Source organism: Zalophus californianus, chromosome 3 (assembly GCF_009762305.2).
Source record: "Zalophus californianus isolate mZalCal1 chromosome 3, mZalCal1.pri.v2, whole genome shotgun sequence".
In the NCBI taxonomy this organism is placed as follows: domain Eukaryota; kingdom Metazoa; phylum Chordata; class Mammalia; order Carnivora; family Otariidae; genus Zalophus; species Zalophus californianus.
In genome coordinates, this window is record NC_045597.1 from 194,328,531 (window position 1) to 194,349,942 (window position 21,412).

The following is a 21,412-nucleotide window of genomic DNA, read 5'->3' on the forward strand; positions in this document are numbered from 1 at the left end:
CACACCTAGCAAACTGTGACATGTCAGCACTCGAGGGCTAACGGAGAGATTCTGTAAACTTCCAGAGAGAACGACAGACCACAGACGGTGGAGAACGGGAATGGCACAGGCATCTCACACGCACACCAGACGATGGTAAAGAAACACCCGAACTGCTGAGGAGCAGTGGGGACAGTGGGGGGCGGGGGTCTCTGCTGGAGCGTCGGGAAGGCGGGGTCTCTGCTAGAGCATCGGGGACGGTGCGGGGGTCTCTGCTGGAGCGTCGGGAAGGCGGGGGGTCTCTGCTGGAGCGTCGGGAAGGCGGGGGGTCTCTGCTGGAGCGTCGGGAAGGCGGGGGGTCTCTGCTGGAGCGTCGGGAAGGCGGGGGGGTCTCTGCTGGAGCGTCGGGAAGGCGGGGGGGCTCTGCTGGAGCGTCGGGAAGGCGGGGGGTCTCTGCTGGAGCGTCGGGAAGGCGGGGGGGCTCTGCTGGAGCGTCGGGAAGGCGGGGGGGCTCTGCTGGAGCGTCGGGGACGGCAGGGGGGGTCTCTGCTGGAGCGTCGGGTAGGTGGGGGGTCTCTGCTGGAGCGTCGGGAAGGCGGGGGGTCTCTGCTGGAGCGTCGGGAAGGCGGGGGGTCTCTGCTGGAGCGTCGGGAAGGCGGGGGGTCTCTGCTGGAGCGTCGGGAAGGCGGGGGGTCTCTGCTGGAGCGTCGGGAAGGCGGGGGGTTTCTGCTGGAGCGTCGGGAAGGCGGGGGGTCTCTGCTAGAGCGTCGGGAAGGCGGGGGGGCTCTGCTGGAGCGTCGGGGACGGCGGGGGGGCTCTGCTGGAGCGTCGGGAAGGCGGGGGGTCTCTGCTGGAGCGTCGGGAAGGCGGGGGGGCTCTGCTGGAGCGTCGGGAAGGCGGGGGGGGCTCTGCTGGAGCGTCGGGAAGGCGGGGGGTCTCTGCTGGAGCGTCGGGAAGGCGGGGGGGCTCTGCTGGAGCGTCGGGAAGGCGGGGGGTTTCTGCTGGAGCGTCGGGAAGGCGGGGGGTCTCTGCTAGAGCGTCGGGAAGGCGGGGGGGCTCTGCTGGAGCGTCGGGGACGGCGGGGGGGGTCTCTGCTGGAGCTTCGGGAAGGCGGGGGGGCTCTGCTGGAGCGATGCTGCAGAACAGCTGAACCTTTACATTAGATACAGACACTGGACAGATCTCCATGTGAGCAGACGGGCATGAGCAAGGGACCAACCCCAGAAGCAAATGCAGGGAGGGCTAAGCAGGAGCCATCCCTCCAGGAGCCTCCTGGCCCATCGCCTTGGGCGCTTCACCTACATGCGCTACTTGGTGAAAATTTTAGGAACTAAAAGGACAAAACGCAGGAGAGAAACTGCTGCTGGAGCCCAGCGCTGCCCGGGGCAGAGGTTCTGCAGCAGTGACCCCCCGGCCCGGCCACCGGACGCCATGAAAAACGAGTGGGGTGCCAAACCCACCAGGCCTGCTCTGTGACAACCTTGGTGAGCATGAAGCTGACCTTCACATCCCTTGGAAGGTCAGCTTCACACTCACACCAAGAACGCAGCTCCCCAAGGACGTAGGCCCTGGGGGGCCCATACCCACTTGACAGGACTGTCCCTGGGCCCTGGAAGCTCACAGGCCAGAAGTGTGTGAACAGAGCAGTATGTGCAGCAAGATCCGGGTGAGACAGGAGGCTGGAAGGAGGTGGGTTGGCTTCCCTGTGGGAGCATCTGGGCTGAGCACGTGGGGTCACAGGGGGAACAACAGGGTTGCGCTTATTGGGGGGTGCACGTGACACCTCATCCCTGCGCATGCCCCCACCTGCCCTACACGCCCAGACCAATGAGCCCAGAGGGGACCCTGGAACAGGGGCAGGCCTTGGATTGCAGCGAGAGACCAGAGGGCTTCACCCAGTACACCGGATGGCGGTCAACTCCCCGGGCGTCACGATCGGGGCAGGGTGTGTGGAAGGGACGCAGCCCGGGGGACCCTGGGGCGGCCTGGGAGGAGGGAGGCCTGGCACAGTGCCACCCCGGGCTCCCAGGCAGGGCTGAGTGTCCCTGTGGGCAAGAGTGCAGTAACAGGCATTGGGGGACGGTCCTGTGGTGCTGGGGCACGCAGAGCCTCCAGCCCCACCAGGAACCACAAAGGTACAGAAAAATCTTGTTTTCACTAAAGCTAGAGCTGCTGAAGACCCGATGATAAACGGGTGAGTCTCCCAAGGCGGAGGCCAAGCCACCCTGCCCTGCAGCAGGTGGCTGACAGGTAGGCACGACACCGCCCCAGACACAGCCCCAGACACGGCCCTTCTCCTTCTGACTCTGTGCCAGTGCTCTGCGGCTGCTCTGAGGCCGGCAGCTGGGGTTTGCGGAGACACACAGGCCCCTGCAGGGCCAGAGTCTGGCCTTGCCTTCCCAGGGAAGCTTCTAGGGGGTCCCAGGAATGGAACCACCTTCGAGCGTCTGTTTCCACAGAAAAATGCTGCCAAACATGTCTCTGAGGCACGGCCTCTTCAGAGCACCCAGGGCCCTGCGGTCCCCTAGCCCCCGGCAGGGCGCCAGAACAAGGCCGTGTCCCGACGCAGAGGCCCAGGATGAAGAGGGCTGGACAGCCCTGCGCTGGGGGCCTTGCAAGGGTGAGGTCAGCGGAAGTCCCAGAACACCGCCACCCTCTGACTCGCACTCCTAAGCCCCGGCCCAGCCCACCTGGCCAGGGACCTGGTGGGAGCACTGTCCTCCATTCCCGTATGGGAACAAGCGGTGTGTAGGCGTTCACCTGCAGCGGGGAGAGCTGTCATGGGATGGAGATTCTCTGTCTGAAACCATGACCCTGACATAGTCTGGGCCTTTAAATCATCAACATGTCAAGGGTGTTATAAAACAGAACATGGTTCCAGAATGTCCTCCCATACCCTACATCCTGGGGCTCTCCCTGGCAGCCGGAACCAGCAATAGTATGGTCTCCAAATTAGCAGGAAAGGAAATGGTTCACTCAGCAAATCCATACGATGGGGCAGGTGGTCCTAGGCAAGGGGACAGAGCTCTGCATTTCAGTACCATGTCCCACAGCTCCTAGCTCATGCTGCAGGCGCCCTGGGCATTCCTGACGCTGCATCTAAGTCACGTGGAAGAGGTGCAAGCCGGGGACCAGAGGACTCAGTCCCGGTCCTGCCTTTGTCTCAGCCATGTGACTTAACCCCTGGGCCTCGGTTTACCCATCTGTGAAATAACAGGATTGAAGTGGATGACCCCAAAGTGATTCCATGTCCCAGGGCCTGGGATCCTGAGGAAAGCTAGCAAAAACTCCCTGCAGAATTTCGGTGCTGCTCTGGCCACTCTGAAAGGTCTTTCCCACAGGCCACTGATGGGCTGCCAGCCTGACACTGCAGCTGGCCACCCAAGGGGGGCTCGGGGGCTTGAGGGACAGGGCTCCTGAGAACACGGAGGAGGACAAGCTCAGGGCAGGGGCTGCTGGTTCCAGGAATGGCCAAGAGCTCCAGAAAACAGAACTCAGCCTGACATGAAGACCCACCGCTGTCTAAAATGAACCGAGACGGCCATTCGATCCATCACTGAAGGCATCCAAGTGGAGCAAAGGCTTAGGGGAGAGGTCTTGAGACTCTCCCACACTGGGGTTCCAGGAAATCTTCCCTCTGAAAAGGGTGTCTTCTGCTTCACACTCCCCATCTGTAATTGCCACTCTCAGGAGAATCTGCCCCAAAGAGCCCCTCCCATCTAGAAGAACCCCTGGGGACAGAGCACAAAGGTCCTGAGGAGGATCCTGGGCCTGTCTCTCTTTGCAGATGGAGGGGAGCCCCACAGGGGCTGGGATCAATGCAGACTTCGGGCGATGAACTCCCGGGCCCTGCCCAGAGTCAGGTGTATGACCCCTCAGGACTCCCCAGAACAGGCTGGACATGGAGCAGAACCGTCCCCTCGGGCAAGCACAGCTCTTCCAAAGGCCGCAGGGACGGAAGCACGAGAGCAGCTGACCACTGAGGGTGGACAAGTGCAGGACGTGAACAGAAGCCTGGGTGGATGGAGAGCAGAGCTGGGGGCTGGAATCGTGCCCAGCCACACCCCAGAGCCCTTACAACCACAGCACGCACACTCATGCACATACCGTAAGCGTTTTTCCCACAGTCTCACCCTCTCGTACCCAAAAATGACCGCCCAGGAGGGGACTGGAGGGAGGTGCCTCCCTGAGAATCTGAGTTTCCTTATGCTGCAAAATCTCTGCACTCTCCAAATGGCGAAAAGTAGTAGGCCAATCCAGCTGGGGTGGGAAAAGCGAGAGCAAGGTCATGGATTCCTGGTGAGAATGTAAACTGAAATGAGATTTCTAGCATTTAGCAACATGCCTTGTGCCGTAAAAAAAAAAAAAAAAAGAGGCTATATTTGTTGAGTAAGCAATGCTCAGTACTGAAATAGGAAATAATTAGGAATAAAGAAAATATTTATGAAAGCAGATGTTCGATTCAATATTGCACAATTTTTCAGTTCTCCCCAAATTTAGCTATGTTAGTTCAGTGCAAGTCCAATAAGCAAAATATCCCAACAGGATTTTCAGTGGAATTTTGCAGGAGTCCCGAAGAGACCTGTGAAAAATAAGAACAAAGAAGGTACCCTACCAGCTATCAGACTTACTATAAAGCCGTAACAACCTCCAAAGTCCAGCAATGACACATGAACAGAGAGACCAACAGAAAAGACGAAGCCTAACCACTGATGGACAGACAGACACACAGCCAACAGATGATAAGGCAGCATTTCAGGTAACTCGGTGAGATTGGTATTGGAACAACCAGCTCTCCCCTATTTAAAAACAGAGCTAGAAGTTCACCTGTGAAAGGATCGCGAGAGCACATGGAGACTGTGCGACGGCTCTGGGGTTGAGAGCAGGCGTTAGCGTGCAGCATGCAAGAGCAGAGGTCGGTTTCTGCTTCCAGGCAGTAGGGCCGGCAGCCCCGGCAATGCTCCCTCCCACCATGCCCAGCTCGAGAAGCTGGGTAAAATCTCACAATGAGAACCAAAGAGCTACTGGAGCCACGCGGACGAGCAGGCCAAGATTCCAGAGATGGGGGGCTGCCGGACAGGAGACAACATTCCAACACGCCACAGCACTTTCTCCCTCAACACATTTGCATTCTGGGCACGGGGCAAGAGGCTGGGAGTCTGGAGTCTTCCCAGGCAGAGAGCTGTTGCTGAGGGATGGAGAAACCCACTGAGCTTTTGGTCAAGAGAGGCAAACTTGAGAGGCCAAAATCCCAGGAGAAAGAGGTAGGGAGCTTCGCTCTGCCAGTTCTCCCCTTAAGATAGGTGCCCAGCTCAGAAGGTATGAGGGGCAGGAGTTTAAAAACACAAGCAGAGGGCACGTACTGCATGGAGCACTGGGTGTTATATGCAAACAATGAATCATGGAACACTACATCAAAACTAATGATGTAATGTATGGTGACTAACATAACATAATAAAAAAAAAAAAAAAACCACAAGCAGAAAGCCTCTGCAAATCAAAGAGGAGGCTTCTGCGTTCTCAGTGCTACAGAGACAAGGATTAGCATTCAAAATCCACTGGGAGGGAGGGCTCCAGTTCATACCGGGGCCTGATTTGAAAGCCCTGGGAGGCACAGAGTCTAAAAGCAGGGCAGAACCACAGGGAGGATAAACTTTATCAAAACTGCAATGTTTCCCTGACTGAGCTAAGTCTTTGCCTGAATTAGGGATGACCGTCTACTCTATCTGCTTGGAAAGAAAAAGGTGAGCCATCCAGAGCCTCTACTGTGTTTCAATAGGCAAGATCTGACATTAATTCAAAAGTCACGGGGCGTGAAAAAAACAGGACTATAGGATTCAAAAAAAAGTGGGGGGAAGAAAAAAAAACACGAAAGGAAAAAAAGAAACATCTACACATGATCCAGATCTAGGATATCAAACAAGGACTTTATAATAACCATAACGTATATATTCAAAATAAAGAGAAAAGAACAGAGAAAATAAACGGAAAAATGGAGACTTTTGCAAGAAGATCTAAAACTATAAAAAAGAATTTCTAATGGAAATTCTAGAACTGAAAACACAATAACTGATATTATGAACTCAAGAGATTAGACAGAGCTGAAAGCAGTGTTCATGAACTGGAGAGATTACAGAACAGGGAAAAAAATGAATGGAAAACACAGGAAGTAGAGAGTAACATAGGACACAGTGACATGGTCTAACATGCAAGTTACTGGAATCTAAAAGAAGAAGAAATGGAATCAGAGGGAAGCAATACTTAAGAAGATAATGACCATTAATTGTCTAACATTGCTGAAGTATATCAAGCCACAGATTCAAGAAGCTCTGCAAACACAAAGAACACTACACGAAGACACATCATAATAAGACTGGGTGCCAAAGATGAAGAGCCCTAAAAGCAGCCAGAAAAAAAAAAAGACAGATAACCTTTAAAGGAACAAAAATAAGACTGGCAATTGACCTGTCAACAGTAACGATGGAAGCCGCAGACAAGGTCAGGTAAGTGGAAGAGCAACAATTTATACTACACTTTCAAGGATACATGTTTCAACTGCTAAGGTAATCATCAAAAGAGCAGAAAAAGAATGTGTAACTAACCATTTAGTACCAAGAACAGAAAAAAAAAATGTAAATCTTTTTTATTAATCCAATAGAAGGCAACAAAGGAGGAAAAACAGAACAACAACCAAAAAAGCCAGGTCAAATGGAAGGTGAAGACTTAAAACTGCAGATAAAAGCCCAATTAGTATGGACTAAGCACTCCCAGTAAAACATTATAACCATCGAAACAGATTTTTAAAAAATTCTATTCTGTTGCCAAGAGACACCTTTTTAAAAAAGATTGTATTTATCTGTTTGAGAGAGAGAGGGAGAGCACGCGTGTGTGCCAGGGGTGGGGGGTGGCAGAGGGAAAGAGAGAATCTCAAGCAGACTCCCCACTGAGCGTGCAGCCCGACATGGGGCTCCATCTCCCGACCCTGAGATCATGACCTGAGCTGAAATCAAGAGTCGGACACTTAACTGACTGAGCCCCCCAGGTGCCCCCAAGAGACACATTTAAATAAAAAGACAGGTTGTAAATAAAAGGATAAAAGTTTTTGGTTGGCTTCTTCTATCACCTACTGAAGAGGAAAAATATATATCATACATTCTTTTAAAGCTCACATAAAGGGGCGCCTGCGTGGCTCAGTCGGTTAAGTGACTGACTCTTGACCTCAGCTCAGGTTTTGATCTGGGTCGTGATTTCAACCCACGTTGGGCTCCACACTGGGCATGGAGCCCAATAAATAAATAAATAAATAAATAGCACATAAAACATGTACTAAAATCAGTCATATGCTAGTCATAAATCAAATTCTAACACATTTTAATTTAAAATTAAAATAATAAAGTGAATGTTCTCTGACCACAGTAGAATCGAGCTAGACAGCAATACCAAAAAACAAAAACCAACAACAAAAACTCTACAAAAATCCCCTAATTGCTTGGCTTAAGCGATATGATCCTAAATAACCCATGGAACAAAGAAAAAAAATCTCATCGGATATTAGAAAATATTTTGAACTGAACACGAGTGCAGATATAACATATCAAAACTGTGGGATGCAGCTAAAGCAGGACTCAAAGCCTGGAGGCCAGGGGGCCTTCACATCGTTCTCAGGTAGATTCAGACCCCAGCGTCCCTCAGGGAGCTGCCGGTTTACTGGGCTGACCTTCAGGACACCCAAGTTTGCCTGGAGACTGGCCCAGTGGATGTGAGCCAGCAGCTGAGGCTCTACCAGAGCGGGGCTGTCTCCTGTGACCCCTTAACCCTGGTGTCAGCAGCACCAGGGGACTGGAGATACATGGAAAATGCAGGGAGGTGGTTAGATCTGTGCATCTGAAGAGGGGTCAGGCAGGGAAAACGAATGAGTCACTTGTGAGCACTGACTAAGTCATGGAAATGGAGGCATCAGCAGGCTGAAGGGGCAGAAGGAGATGGAGGAGTGGTGGGGACATCCGGGACTCTAACTGCTGTGTCAGTGGACTCCGGACAGGCTCTCTAGAATCCTGCCCTCACTGCCAGAGGCAGTGGGAGACCCAGGTCCCCAGCCTTGTGGGGACACCACAGGTCGCTTCCCAATTCCACCCCCCCCCCCCGCCGCCTCCTTGGCATTCAGCTTCCTGAGTCTGTTGTCAGTCACCTTGAGGGTTCTGCTTTTCATTTTCTCAATGGGTTGCTATGACTTCTCGGTCCTTCCAGCCTTCCAGAAGGGCTTAGGTCTTCCTTTTACTTACCTTCACCGTTATTTTAGTGGCATTTCAGGAGGGAGAGAAGATAAATGGATGAGCCTCACAAACAGAACGTTGAGAAAAGATGACCCAAAGACAAAAGGAGTACACTCTTTATAATCCTACTTACACAACTTCTAAAACAGGCCGAAAAAAAAAAATAGTAGAATAAGCACATTATTTAGCAAGATAGAGCCGAAGAGCATCCACAAGCACAAAACGGCTAAAAGAGCTATAGAAGAGATTGGGGATGGAGGGGAAGCCTGCTGGCTTCCTAAATAAGTTTCACAGATAGATCGGACTTTTCCAAACTGTGTTCATATTTAAAGATTTTTTAAAATATTACCAAATGGTTCAGGCAAATAAGTAAATAAATAAAAAGACCTCATTTTGGTTGACAAACACCAGCATGTGTGAAGACAAAAACAGTCTGCTCATTAAAATTAATATTCCTCAAACCAACAGGAAAAATTGGTGAAGGAGAGACCTCCACTGCTGGCAACATGGTGGACAAGACTCCCTCCCATTAGAAATCACCTGGAAATTTAGGACAAATAACCAACACCAGAATAAAATAAGAGAATGTCTGAGGAAGGAGAGAAAAGGCAGCAGGAAGAGCTGAATCGAAGAGGCAAGCCCACCAGGGAAAGAGCGGCAGGCCTATGCTGACACCAGAAATGTGGAGAACTGGACTTCGTCTGCTGAATGGAGGATGGGAGGCCTGGCCTCAAACACACACAAAGTTGGGACTGGAACCAAATCACCACAGAGAGTTGGATCTTCTAAAGCTACAACCCCAGTGACATGGAGGGCTGGGGAAAAGCCATCTGTCATCAAAAGGACACAGGAGACTTACTCTGAATGACTCTCAGCTCCATGTGGTGAAAAAGCCACTGTTTCTGAGAATTTGAGGCCACAGACCTGTCTTCATGCAGGTTTGTGTTTCAAATTTGCAATACCTGCATATGATCAGTGAAACCCGAGTTGAGAAGTCAGCTCAGAGTAGGTCTCGGCTGTAACTATAGCACATGACAAACACAAATACAAATCCTCCTTAGAAATAGCTTTCTCTTCTCAGGTCCCCAGAGATGAAGATCAGTCAAATGTGTGCTCACAATTAAATATTACCCAAACACCGGAGAAGCAATTCACCATGAGCAAGAGCTGGGGGAAAGGAAAAGAAACGAGAACCAGCATTAGATCCTAATCCTGGACTATCGAGGATTTCAGATATTGAAATTGTCTGATACAGATCATAAAACATGTATGCCTAAAATGTTTAGAGAAATAAACAGGAATGGGAAATAATACTGTAAAATATGGGGAGGGGCGAACTGTGCAGGACTTTTAGAAATAAAAATGTAACCATTCAAACTTTAAAACTTAGCAGACATGTTAATCAGCAAATTAAATGAAGCTGAGCAGAGAATTAATGAACTGGAAAAAATATCAGAAAAAATTACTCAGAATGGTCCCAGAGAGACAACACAATGAAAACATAAAACCAAGGTTAAGAGTCATGCAACATGAAAGAATTCACTAATTCATCATGGCAGGAACTTTAACTAATTTTAACATTGCTCACTAATTGACAGACCAAACAGACATACTTAACAAGGATGTAGACGGTCTGAACATGATAATCATGAACTAATGAACACATGTGCTCTCTTTTTCTTGCAAATTAGAGAAACACATTCTTTTCTAACACATATGGAACACTTACAACATTTTACCACATAGTAGGTCACAAAACAACTAATAAGTATCAAAGACTCTGGACCAAAAGCACCTTGTAATTTGAAGACAATTAAAAATCAGTAAAAGACCATTAAAAAAAACCTATGTTTAGAAAAATTAAAAGTAAACCTCTAAATAATGAATACACAAAAGAAGAAATCATGATGGAGCTATAAATCGACTTAGTAGTGAATGATAATGAAAATACTACCAGTAAACCTCCGGGCATTTCCACATTCAGCCATGATGAGAGTTACAAGGGCCACACTTAAACTCCCACTGTAAACAGTAACTAGCAAACTGGACAAAACGTATGAAAATACCTGCTTTTAGACACTGGACAGCAGGCAATGCAGAACTGTGATCACTGAGAGAAGGGAAACATACAAGGGAAACCCTACAATTACTCTAAATCTGCCCAGAGGCAATTTCCAGACCTCAGGTTTTGGAAGGTAGAACCCTGATAGCTCAGCAGCTTTGATGAGCTGAGGAGATGGAGGCTAGAGTTTGGGTAGTTTGAGGCAGCTGGAAATTGTGGGTCAGAGTTCTAGAAAGGAAAGAGTTGCTAGATAGCAAAGGTCAAAATATTTGCATAGGGGAGCCTTCAGTCTTTGTAGAGGACTAGCCCATCCTCAGGTAGTCCAGGCAAAGAAGACACAGGGATTCCCAAAGTTCACATAAAATAAGAAAGTTATCTGTGCATCTACCAGCCATAATAGTCCTTTTCATCCCTCCACCCCAGATATTCAGTAGACACCCCAAAGAAATCATACTTCAGTAGTGGGCTTAACTAGCCCTGTGACATCTACTCCAGAGTAACTCTAGGAAAGCTTAAAATCAGGTCTTCAAGGATTAAATTATCTCAAGTAATTTACTACCTGCCAAAACAAAGCCCAACATGCTTTCTGGGAAGAAAGCATAATTCAGACACTCCACAATGTAGAAATGTCTAGGACCCAATAAAAAAAAGTTGGGGCACCTGGTGACCCGGTTGGTTAAGCATCTGCCTTCAGCTCAGGTCATAATCTCAGGGTCTTGGGATGGAGCCCCGTGTGGGGCTCTCTGCTCAGCAAGGGAGTCTGCTTGTCCCTCTCCCTCTGCCCCTCCCCCACCTCATGTGTGTGCGCTCTCTTAAATAAATAACGAATCTTTTTAAAAAAATTACACACATGCCAAGAAGCAGGAAAAGATGACCTATAAGCAGGAGAAAAATTAGTCAGTGGGAACCTGAATTTTCTTACAACAATTAAAGAAGTTGATTGAATAGTTTAAGAATCTACTTACCAAAAAAAGCAGGAGACTCAGACACTTTTTACAAGTGAGCCCTAACATACATTCAAAAAACCTAGCTAATTCCAATCTCATACAAACTCTTTAAGAGAACAGGAAAGAGGGAGGCAGAGGGAGAGAGATTATGACCTTGGCATCAAATCAGACAAAAAAATTTGAGAAATGAAGATCAGAGCCTGATCTCACTAACAAACATAGATATAAAAGTCCAGAACATTAGCAAGAAGGCCCAGCAGCAAATAAAAAGGATAATGCAGTAGGCTTGTTCCAAGAATATCAAAATGATAATATATATATGGTTTAAATTAAGGACATCTATTAATATAATTCACCCCATACCCAATTAAAGGAAAAAAAGCCAAATGAGGTCCTCAATAGGTGCTGAAAAAGCATTCAATAATTTTCAAAATCTGTTTATGATAAAACTCTTGGCAATATGAGAAATAAAAGAAATCTCTAATCTCAAAATAGGCACCTACTAAAAGCCTACCCAAGCATCACACTTAATGGTAAAATATTAGGAACGTTTCCTTTAAATTCAGAAACAAGTTAAGGATGTCTGTCTTCACTTCTATTTCACATTGCAGCAGTGGTGCTAGCCAGAGTGATAAAGCAGGAAAAAGAAACAACAATGACAAAATACAGATTGGAAATGAAACCCAAAATGTCATCATTTGCAGACTATTTGCTTATTGACACAGAAATCAAGAGGATCCACAGACAAATTATTTGAATTAGTTGGAAGGTGCCACAAAGTTGCTAGAAACCAACCATGTTGGAATACACTAGGGACAAATAGTTAAAAAAAATTTTTAAGGTACATTTAAAAAAATAATCCAAAGTATATAGTACCTTTATCATAATAAATGTCACTTTTATGAGGAAATTTTTAGCCTTCACAAAAATATAGAAAACCTAAATAATTGAACTATAACCTACGCATGGGAAAATTTCAGTATCTTTAAAACATTTATTTTCACTCAAATGAATCAAAAACTCAATGTAATTTTTTTAATGTAATTTCAAATGAAATCTCAACCAGACTTTTTATGAAACTAGACAAATTGCTGCTAAAACGGTTTTTGGAAGAGTGAGATGCTATGAATACCAATGACCCATTTGAAGAAACACAAGAGGGTAGAAGACAACATGCCCTCCTGGAATCAAAACTTAATATAAAGGTACAGTTAACTAAAATGGGGTGGCCAGGCCAAGGTAAGCCACCAGCAGGGTAACAGAAGGGACCCAAAAGCAGACTTACACAGACACAGCCCTTTTGAGAGCAGACAAAGAGAGCTTTGCAGGTCTGTGGAAGGAGGAGGGGTACAGAAGGAAACTGGGTATGGCCTGAATGTGTGTGGCCCCGCACTCCTGGCCCAGACCCCACCCCCAGCGTGGGACGGGACTAGGAAACGGGGGGCACTGGAACGTGCTTAGGCGTAGATGAGCTCATGAGGGTGGGCCTCACGAATGCGATTAGTGCCCTTACAGAGGCCCCACGAGGGCTTGCTTCCTCTCCCCAGTGAGGAGTGGGCCGTCTGCGACCTAGAAGTGGGCTCTTGCCAGAACCTGGCCCTGCCGGCACGCTGATCTTGGACTTCCAGCCTCAGAACCGTGAGAAGTCAATGTCTGTTGTTTACAAGTCAAGTCTGTGGTATTCTGTTATAGCAGCCCAGACAGACAAAGACAACTGGCTAGCCGTATGGAAAAATACAAAATTAGATTCCTTTTCTATACCAAATCAAATTCCATGCAGACTCAAGACCTAAATGCGAACAACAGTTTTGGAAGATAATGAAAAAAAGCGGTATCTCCATATTCTCCTTCGAGGATGCATCCCACAGAAGGCACCGAAAGGAAAAGTCCAGAAATCAAGATACCCTTAATGGGTGAAGGGAAGTTCACCTGCCTGGAGATGTCTGCCACACATCTAACTGACAAGGGTTTATGTGCAGAACACACAAAAATCAAACAACAACAACAACAAAAAAGAACACCCAAAAAATGGCAAAAAGGTATGAACAGGAAATTTACAGGACAAAACCCTCAACCACAATGGTCATCAAGAAAGTGTGGCTCAAAACCATATCCGTCAGGGGCGACTGGGTGGCTCAGTCAGTTAAGCGTCTGCCTTTGGCTCAGGTCACGATCTCAGGGTCCTGGGATTGTGCCCCACACCGGGCACTGTGCTCAGCGGGGAGTCTGCTTGTCCCTCTCCCTCTGCCCCTCCCCCTGCTTGTGCATGTGTGCACTTGCTCTCAAACAAATAAATAAAATCTTAACAAAAAAACATATCCATCAGATCACAACATTAAAACACATGGCAACATGAAAGGTTATAAGGAAAGAGCAATGGGAACAGCACGGTCCACTTGGGAACAGCTCATTAGCACAACCACTTTGGAAACAACATGGAGATATCCAGTAAACGTGGCAGACTCAGACAGTCACTGTGCCGCTATACATGTACATGATCACAGGAGAAATGTCCCCAAACACGGAAGCTTCTGCAGCAAAAAGGAGAAAGAGGGGGGAAGGGGGAGGAGATGGGAGAGCCTGACTGTCCACCGACTGCAGACTGGACAAACAGCAGTCTAGTCACACCGTGGCTGTCCAGATGTGACCGTGAATGAAGCAGAGCCATAGTCCTTGGGAATCTCACAAACAGCAAATGTCACTTGCCCAGCAAGATGCAGCCCACACAGGGCTTCACACTCACAAGGGACGCTACCTGGAGCCCAGGGGTCAATGATGGAATTCTGGGTCTGCTGAGTGCCAAAGTCTGGGTGGTGAGAACCTCCAGGTCAGGTCAGGAGTCTGAGGCACTGGGTGCTGCCAACGCCTTGATGTGGACCTCCACCAAGTCTGCAAGGTGGGGTCACAACAGAGCCCCCTCCTCCTCCTTCTGTGAGGGTTAGGGGAGCAGTTGCTCTAAGTGCCAGGGACCAGGGAGCATGTTGGAAATGCTTCATCTCTGAAGTTGAGGGTGCACACATGGCCGTTTGTGGAAATATTCTGGATTCTTTCTCATATGTCCTATCACATAATAACGTCTCTCAATAAGTCTTGCCATGAAGGGGAGCAAGCAATCAGGCTGACCTGGCAGGGCATGGAGCAAGGCCTTGCTGCCTGTGGCAGGGGGCAGGTCTGCAGGTGAGGGGTCTGAAGGTGTGGTGCTGGGGTCACTGTGTCAGACACACCGCATGCTGGAGAGTGGCAGGAAGGGCCAGCTCCCCTCAACAGCGCTGGGTGTGAAGTTTGAGAGGACACAAGCAAGTGTGGAATGGTCCCTCTGGGGGTGGAGAATCATACGGCTGCAGGTGCTGGGTCGGACATGTGCAGGAGTGATGGCCAGCTAGCTGCAGGTTCAAAGCTAGGCCAGCAGGAGAGGGGTGGGGAGCATGCCAGAGCCCAAGAAGAGCCCGATGAGCTGTTCAAAAGGGCTCCGGAGCCTCGAGGGTCTGCCCTGCCAGCCCTACGAGGGGGCACCTTCAGTGTCTGAGGGTGACAAGGTCCAGGCTGCAACCATGAGACATGCAGCAGGAAGAGAGAGGATGAGAGGGGCCAGGCGACAGTGGTCATGCATGTGGATGAGAACATGACTGATGGTAAGGACCATGGGAGAGGGACACCCGGAGCCACGAGCCAGGGCCCCTGGGGAAGGAGGGGAGTTGAACCTCTTCACTTGGTGAAGACACGCTGAGGACCCACCGCAGGCAGGTCACTGCAGACACAGAGGATGAGACCAGCCCCTCAAGGAACTCAGTCTATTTCTCAGGGCTCTTGGACTATTTCACATTTCTGCATAAACATGATGGAGTGTGGGCAGGAAGCCAAGCAAAAGCCAGACCTCTACGGACAAATAGACAGGCAAAGGCGGCCTGAGCCCTGAGACCAGCTGCCTGCACCAACCTGCACCCTGGCATCTGTCTGCCTCCCAGACCAGCAGCACAGCCTAGAACAGACCACCAACACGGCACCTCTCCCTGAAACACCGGTTTTCCCGCAAGTTGGGGGAAAAACAGAACTCGTTTTTCTTAGTATTACAACAGATGTACAGTAGAGCCCATGCCAGGCCTGCTGCTGGGCCCCTCAGAAGGGCGAGGGGACCTTGGGCTAGAGGCCTGCCATGCGCTGCCAGGCTCACTCTTGAGGCCCCATGAAATAGAGAGCAGAGCACGCTGGCGAGTCACCCCTGTGGTGAGGGGCAGGGGAGAGGCGTCACCCATGACCTCAGGCCCCTAACAACCTTTCTGGAGGGCCCAGAGTGGGCTGGCACAACAGCAGGGACCTTCTGGACTCGAGGGCTCAATGCGGCCAGTGGCGGGCAGGGGCAGGATGTGAGGCTGGAGACGACGTCGTGGGTGTAAGTCTGTCTGCAGAGCAGAACCACCATAGGATCCGTGGGACCCTCACCCCTCTCCCAGCCGCCCACCCCCACAGAGGACAGGGGCTGCCCACCCCCCCCAGACCCGCGGCTCCCCAGACACGGAAGAAGACGTGTGGTGAGAGAGCTTCAGTGTGGACGCTGACACCCCGCGTCCTGTAGGAGGGGCACAGAACTACGTGGATCCAGCTCCCAGCGCTTCAGACCTAAAGCAAAGCCTGCCGGCGCATGCCTCCTCACCCGCACGCTGAGCTCAGCTGGGAAGCCAGCGGCGGCATGCTCTACCACCCCACGGGCCTCACGAACGGGCCCACAGGGCCTGCCCCACACACCAGCAGAGCGAAGAGCTTCGAAGGCGAAGACCGTAGTAAACCAGCAGGGAGCAAGAAATAAACCACAGAACAGAGGCAGAAACAAGCAAACACGGGGCGCCTGGGGGGCTCCGTCGTTGAGCGTCTGCCTTCGGCTCAGGTCATGATCCCAGGGTTGTGGGATCGAGCCCCGGATCGGGCTCCCTGCTTCTCCCTCTCCCACTCCCCCTGCTTGTGTTCCCTCTCTCGCTGTGTCTCTCTCTGTCAAATGAAGAAATAAAATCTTAAAAAAAAAAAGAAACAAACGAACAAAAAATACCTCTATGAATACTCAGAATGTTTCCAGATGATAATACACTTCCAAAACAAGAACAGGACGCCGTGAAGCAGGGAGATAGGGACGGGGAAGAGAGAGCTCTTAGAGATGAGCAGGTAAGTGCGGAGATAAACAACCCCAAAAAGAACTCAAAAAGGAAGCCCAGAAGTTGCCCAGAAAACAGGACACAAACAAGGAGCCACGATATAGGAGAGAAAAAAAAAGAAAAAACAGGATGAAGACCAGACGACCACCGCGTAAAGTCAAGGAAAAAACAGAAACGCACGAGGGGTGGAACGCTGCTCCTGAGCAAGTGCAGGCGTGGGGGGGACGCTGACGCCTCCGCGCTCCGAGGGGGGTGTTTACGGAGGGGGAGTGTGCCGCCAGACACACCCGGACCCAGTGTGAGGACAGAGCAGAGACCCAGTCCCACAGCCAAAGGCTCAGCCCCATTTTCAGGACCTCACACAAGTCAGGAACCCAAGAAAGGGGCAGCTCTGGGTCGAGAAACAGAGCTGCCAGCCCAGGGGGTGTGGGGAGCAGTGCGCGGGCTAGAGGGAGACAGGATAGCGGTGGCTCCTGGGTGTGGGTACCAGGAAAGAGCAGAAGAGAGCGTATGACAGGGAGCTGCAGAAATCAATTCTACGGAGGACTGCCCTGCCTCAGGATGGAGCTCATGCAGCAGAGAGCAGGCCCCAGGTTTTCTCCCCCGGTCCTGGTCTCGTGGCCACGTCCCTGCTCATCCTGTCACCTTCCAGGTACCGGGGACCTGAGGCGATGCGGTGGCCCTGGCCTCAGAAGCAGGCAGAGAATGAGGACCAGATGACACAGAGCAGCTGAGTCACCCCGCTGCCCCAGCCCCACGACGGCCCCTCAGAGACCTGGTCCCCCCGACCCACTGGCCTTGGGCACTGATGGCCCTGCCCTGCCCCTCACCATCCTGGCTGAGCTGATGACAGATGGGGAAGGAAACTGAGGCCCACCTGAGCTTTTCGGGCAGGGCTGAGACCTGAGAGTGGGGACAGGGCTCCTGACACCCCACTAAGGCCCTCCTGGGCACCATCAGCCTCCCTCTGAGAGGCCAAAGGCAGGACTCAAGGGAGAGGGTTCTGCAGGAGCAGTCGGACCCATTCCCACCCCAGCCCTAGCACTGCATTTCAGGAGCCTCACAGGAGATCCAGAGCAAGGGGGTACCTGCCTCAGGAACCGCTGGGCCCTAAATGGGAGACATGAAGACACACAGACAACCCGCATGCGGCCAGGGAGGCAGCTCCTCTCTCCGGGCCCACAGAAAATGGACCACTTGGGCTAAAGCAACTGGCTCAACAAGAGAATAGCATTTACTGGGCACCTACTGTGTGTGAGGCCCTGCATTGCCTGGGGTGGGTGGGGGCAGTGGGTATGGAGTGGGGACTTGAAGGGGCAGGTAGAGGCAGTGGGTGGGGTGGTGGGGGTAGAGGAGAGGGGTAAGGGGCAGGTTGAGGATGGGGTAGAGGGGTGGGGTGGAGGTGTGAGGGGGTTAGAGTGGGGTGGAGGGCAGGTCGGGGGACGGGGGTAGAAGGGTGCTGAGGCAGGCAGGAAGTCTGGGGTCTAGGGAGCTGGACGGACTCTCAGCTGGATGGGGTCCAGGGGGCCTTAGTCTGCAGATCTGAGACGTGGCAGGGCACCACCTGCCTGGTTAGGGTCTTGGGAACGCCCCATGAGGTCTCCCAAGTCTCCACCCAATAAATGTTCACTTTCTCCCCCGACCCACCCCGCCCACAGTGGGGGTGGAGGGACACCTTGGGGGCTTGCAGGAGGCTTCAAGGTGGTGGAATCTGGGGGGGTCCGGGGACTTCCTGTGGAGGTTGGGTGGAATGCCTCAGAGAAGGAAGAGGGTGAGGCAGGAACAAAGACAAGTGAGGGCTGTGTGCATGTGCGCACGTGCGCGAGGGAGTGCATGTACAGGTGAGTGTGCGAGCGTGTGTGAGTGTGTAAAACCATAAGATATGTGGGGGGTTGTGTGTGTGAGAGTACACGTGTGGGTGAGTGTGCGAGCATGTAAGAGTGCGTGTGGGTGTGTGAGGCTGTCTGTGTAAAACTGTGTAAGTGTGAGAGGGTGAGGCTGGGTAAGTGCGTCTGAGCAGATGTGAGTGTACATGTGTGAAGATGCGTACGAGTGTGTGTGAGACGGGGAGGGTAAGAGTCTGTGAGTGTGCATGGGGGAGTGTGTTGAGACTGAATGTAAGGGACTCTGTGTGTGTGGGCATGCACTGGGTGACTGATGTGGGGCTTGCTAGCCCTCCCCACACCTGGGGGAGCCCTGAAACCTAGCAGGGGAGCAGGGCAGGGGCGCTTCCCTGCCCCGCCGCCTCTGAATGGGGGAGGGGGAGGGCGGGCAGAGCTTGGGCAGCTGGACTCCAGGCCAGGATTATCAAGAGATTAAATCCAGGGGGCAGAGGCTTTACAGAGGCGACAGCCCCTCCTTTCGGATGCCTAGCCACCCAGGCAGCAGGTAAATCCTGATCCATCCCAGGGATGGTACCTAGTGAGGCCTCCGGGGCTGGCAAGGGGCTCATGAGAGGCTCAGATTACAAAGCCAGGGAGGAAGCTGGCTGGGCACTGGGGACATGACCACAGAGGCACACAGGAAGGGCTGGAGAGGAGCCCAGAGGGGTCAGGGGGCTCAGCCTCAGCTGTGCCCTCCACCCTTCCAACGTACCCAGTGCAATGACCCCTCTACTAAGTCCCCGAGCTGGGGGTAGTGCCCAAAGCCAGAATCCCCATGGTGTTCAGGAGTTAAACTGCAAAGCTGCTCGGTCAGGTGGGGCAGTGGATCACACACCCACAACCCCAACCCTTACCCTCTGCCTGCTACCCCAGCCCTGCCTGTGGGGTGAGGCCCATCAGCTAATAGGACAGAACAGGGTACTGAACAGACCCACCTGCCTGGCTCTGCCCCTGGGCACCCCAGCCAAGCTAAGAGGTTTGGAGCAGGGTGTGGTCCAGCCCCAACCGAGCTCTGAGATGCTCCTGGGTATGGATGGGGAGAGGGAGACAGTGGAGGGGGGTGGGGGGTGGGGGTCCACTCCTTTGGGTCTAAGAACCCTAAATGGGGCAGTCCTCTAGGGAGCACTTAGGACTGGGCAGGAGGACAACCACGTGCTCATCCTGGGGGTCACTAGCTGCTGTGTGACCCCTGGCCCGCCAGTCTCCACCCCAGGGGTGGCTGCTCAGGCCCCTCCCCACTCTTAGAAGTATGGGGTCTCAGGCATGGAGGCCTGTGTCCTGATCCTTAAAGACCAGGGCGTGGTTCCCAAAGCTCGTAGCCCCTCCATGGCCCCCAATCTGGTGGTACCAGGATCCCATCAGAACATTCCCTCCCCCTGTCACACCCAGCTCACCTGCCTTGGCTGGCCGATGCAAACTGAGGGAGCCTATGCAGCCCCCCAGCCCCCTGCAGGGCATTCTCCTGAAACTGTGTTGCCCCCATCTCTGCCCCCCACCCCCTGTGCCTCCCCCAATCCCATCTCTCCTCCACAGAACCCACGGGAGGACTTCCTTGCTCTACCATCATCAGCCCTGGGTCAGCAGTGGTGACACCAGGAGCCTGAAGGGAGACCAGGCAGGGTGGCAGGGTCCTCTGTCCTAGGGGTCTTGATAAATTCTAGCTCTGCTCAGTCTCCATGTGGCTGGCCCCGTGCAAGGCCCCAGGGCTCAGTCTGTGGGAGCACGCCAGTGTGGGGGAAGGGGGCACACAGCGGACATTCGGCAGGCCATCCTCATAGCCCCTCCCCACGGAGAGTCTTGGGGTTGGGGAGCCCTGACTCCAAACCTGACCCCAGGCTCTGTCCTGTGGACCACACCCCACAGAAGACACTGCCAGTCTTCAGATCCTGGCTTAATGGGGGACAGCATTGCTCATCTTGTCCCTGTCTTGAGCCCAATACCCTCCCCAGACTTCGCACCGAGGTAGAGGCTGACTGTCCCCTCCACCCCTCTGGGTTTCTCAGCCAGTGGCCTCCCTGCGAACATCAACCCTCCTTGGATCTTCACCCCAACCGAAAGCAGACCTGGGCCCTGGCCCTCGCAGCATCCCTTACCCTACACTGCAGACACTGCACCCCACTGCAGGCGCCACACCTGCTCCACACCTGACCACCCTCACCCCACAGCCCCAGCTAAGGAGGGTGGCCAACCACACCTGCAAAATGGCCGCCGCAGGTACAGCCCCAACCCCCCCCCCCCTGGACCCCAGAGCTTCCCTTCAAATCTGCAGCTGCCTTCTCAGGCTGAGAGGCGAGGCAGATGCGCACAGCTGCCCTGGCAGAGCCCCTTTAGCCAGATGGACAGCAGGGCAGGGACGGTGGGTCGGGTGGGACTGCTCTGCAGGAGCCTGCGCTCTGGGTCTTGCAGAGTCCTCTCCCCACCCCCCGCCCCCGGGTTAGGACATGGCCAGCCCTGAGCGTCAGGACCTCTCCGCACCTACTCCCCGCAGCTACAAGATCCAGTTCGATGCCCTATCAGGCCTTTAATCCCAGCAATGCGGGCACCCCTTGGAGGGGGCCGCCCCTTGGGGAGGGGGCACCAGTCTCTCAGGGAAAGTCGCTATTCCTGGGAACGAGGGCGCGCATCGGGTCCGCGCCGGGGCGACGTCGCGCCCGCGCCCAGCAGGCCCCATGACTTGGCATTCCCTCCCTCCCCTCCCCCCCGCCCCTGCAGCCCGCTGTCCCCCCCCCCCCCCCGCCCACCTAGCGCCCAGCCGACTGCAGACCCTCCCTCCGCGCCGGGATGCCTTCGCCAGCGCACTGGCAGCGCCGCTGGTTTGGGGTGGGAGGAGAGAGAGTGAGCAGCAGCCTAAAAGGGGAGACCAAGGGTCTTCGCGGCATGCTCGTCCCTGTCATCCGAGTCGGGCGGCCCCGCAGCCCCCTCCCCGCCCGCCGCCGGGCCACACCTGTTACTCGGGCGCTGGCTGCGTAGACGCAGGCCTCCTCCGCTGACGGCCCCTCCCAAGCCTTTCTAGAAGGGAGCTAGGGTCTCTCGGGAGGAGGACGCGGCTGGGGGGATGGTGAAGGGCAGTCCTGGAGGTGCGCACGAAGCTGGCCTCCCGCCGCAGCCCCCGCCGGCCCCGCCC

At 52.8% G+C, this 21,412-nt stretch overlaps 1 protein-coding gene across 21 annotated transcripts in view; it reads right to left on the reverse strand.

The window, feature by feature from the left end:
* Positions 1 to 21,412, reverse strand: part of KIF1A (kinesin family member 1A) — a 99,971-nt gene that overhangs the window by 77,885 nt on the left and 674 nt on the right. Inside the window, exon 1 of one of the 21 annotated variants that reach the window (XM_027590346.2) lies at positions 4,123 to 4,231. The exons of the other annotated variants lie outside the window; for them this stretch is intronic. The gene's annotated coding sequence lies outside the window, so the exon portion shown is untranslated. Of the gene's footprint in view, positions 1 to 4,122; positions 4,232 to 21,412 lie in introns of those variants that run through there. 21 annotated transcript variants of the gene reach the window in all.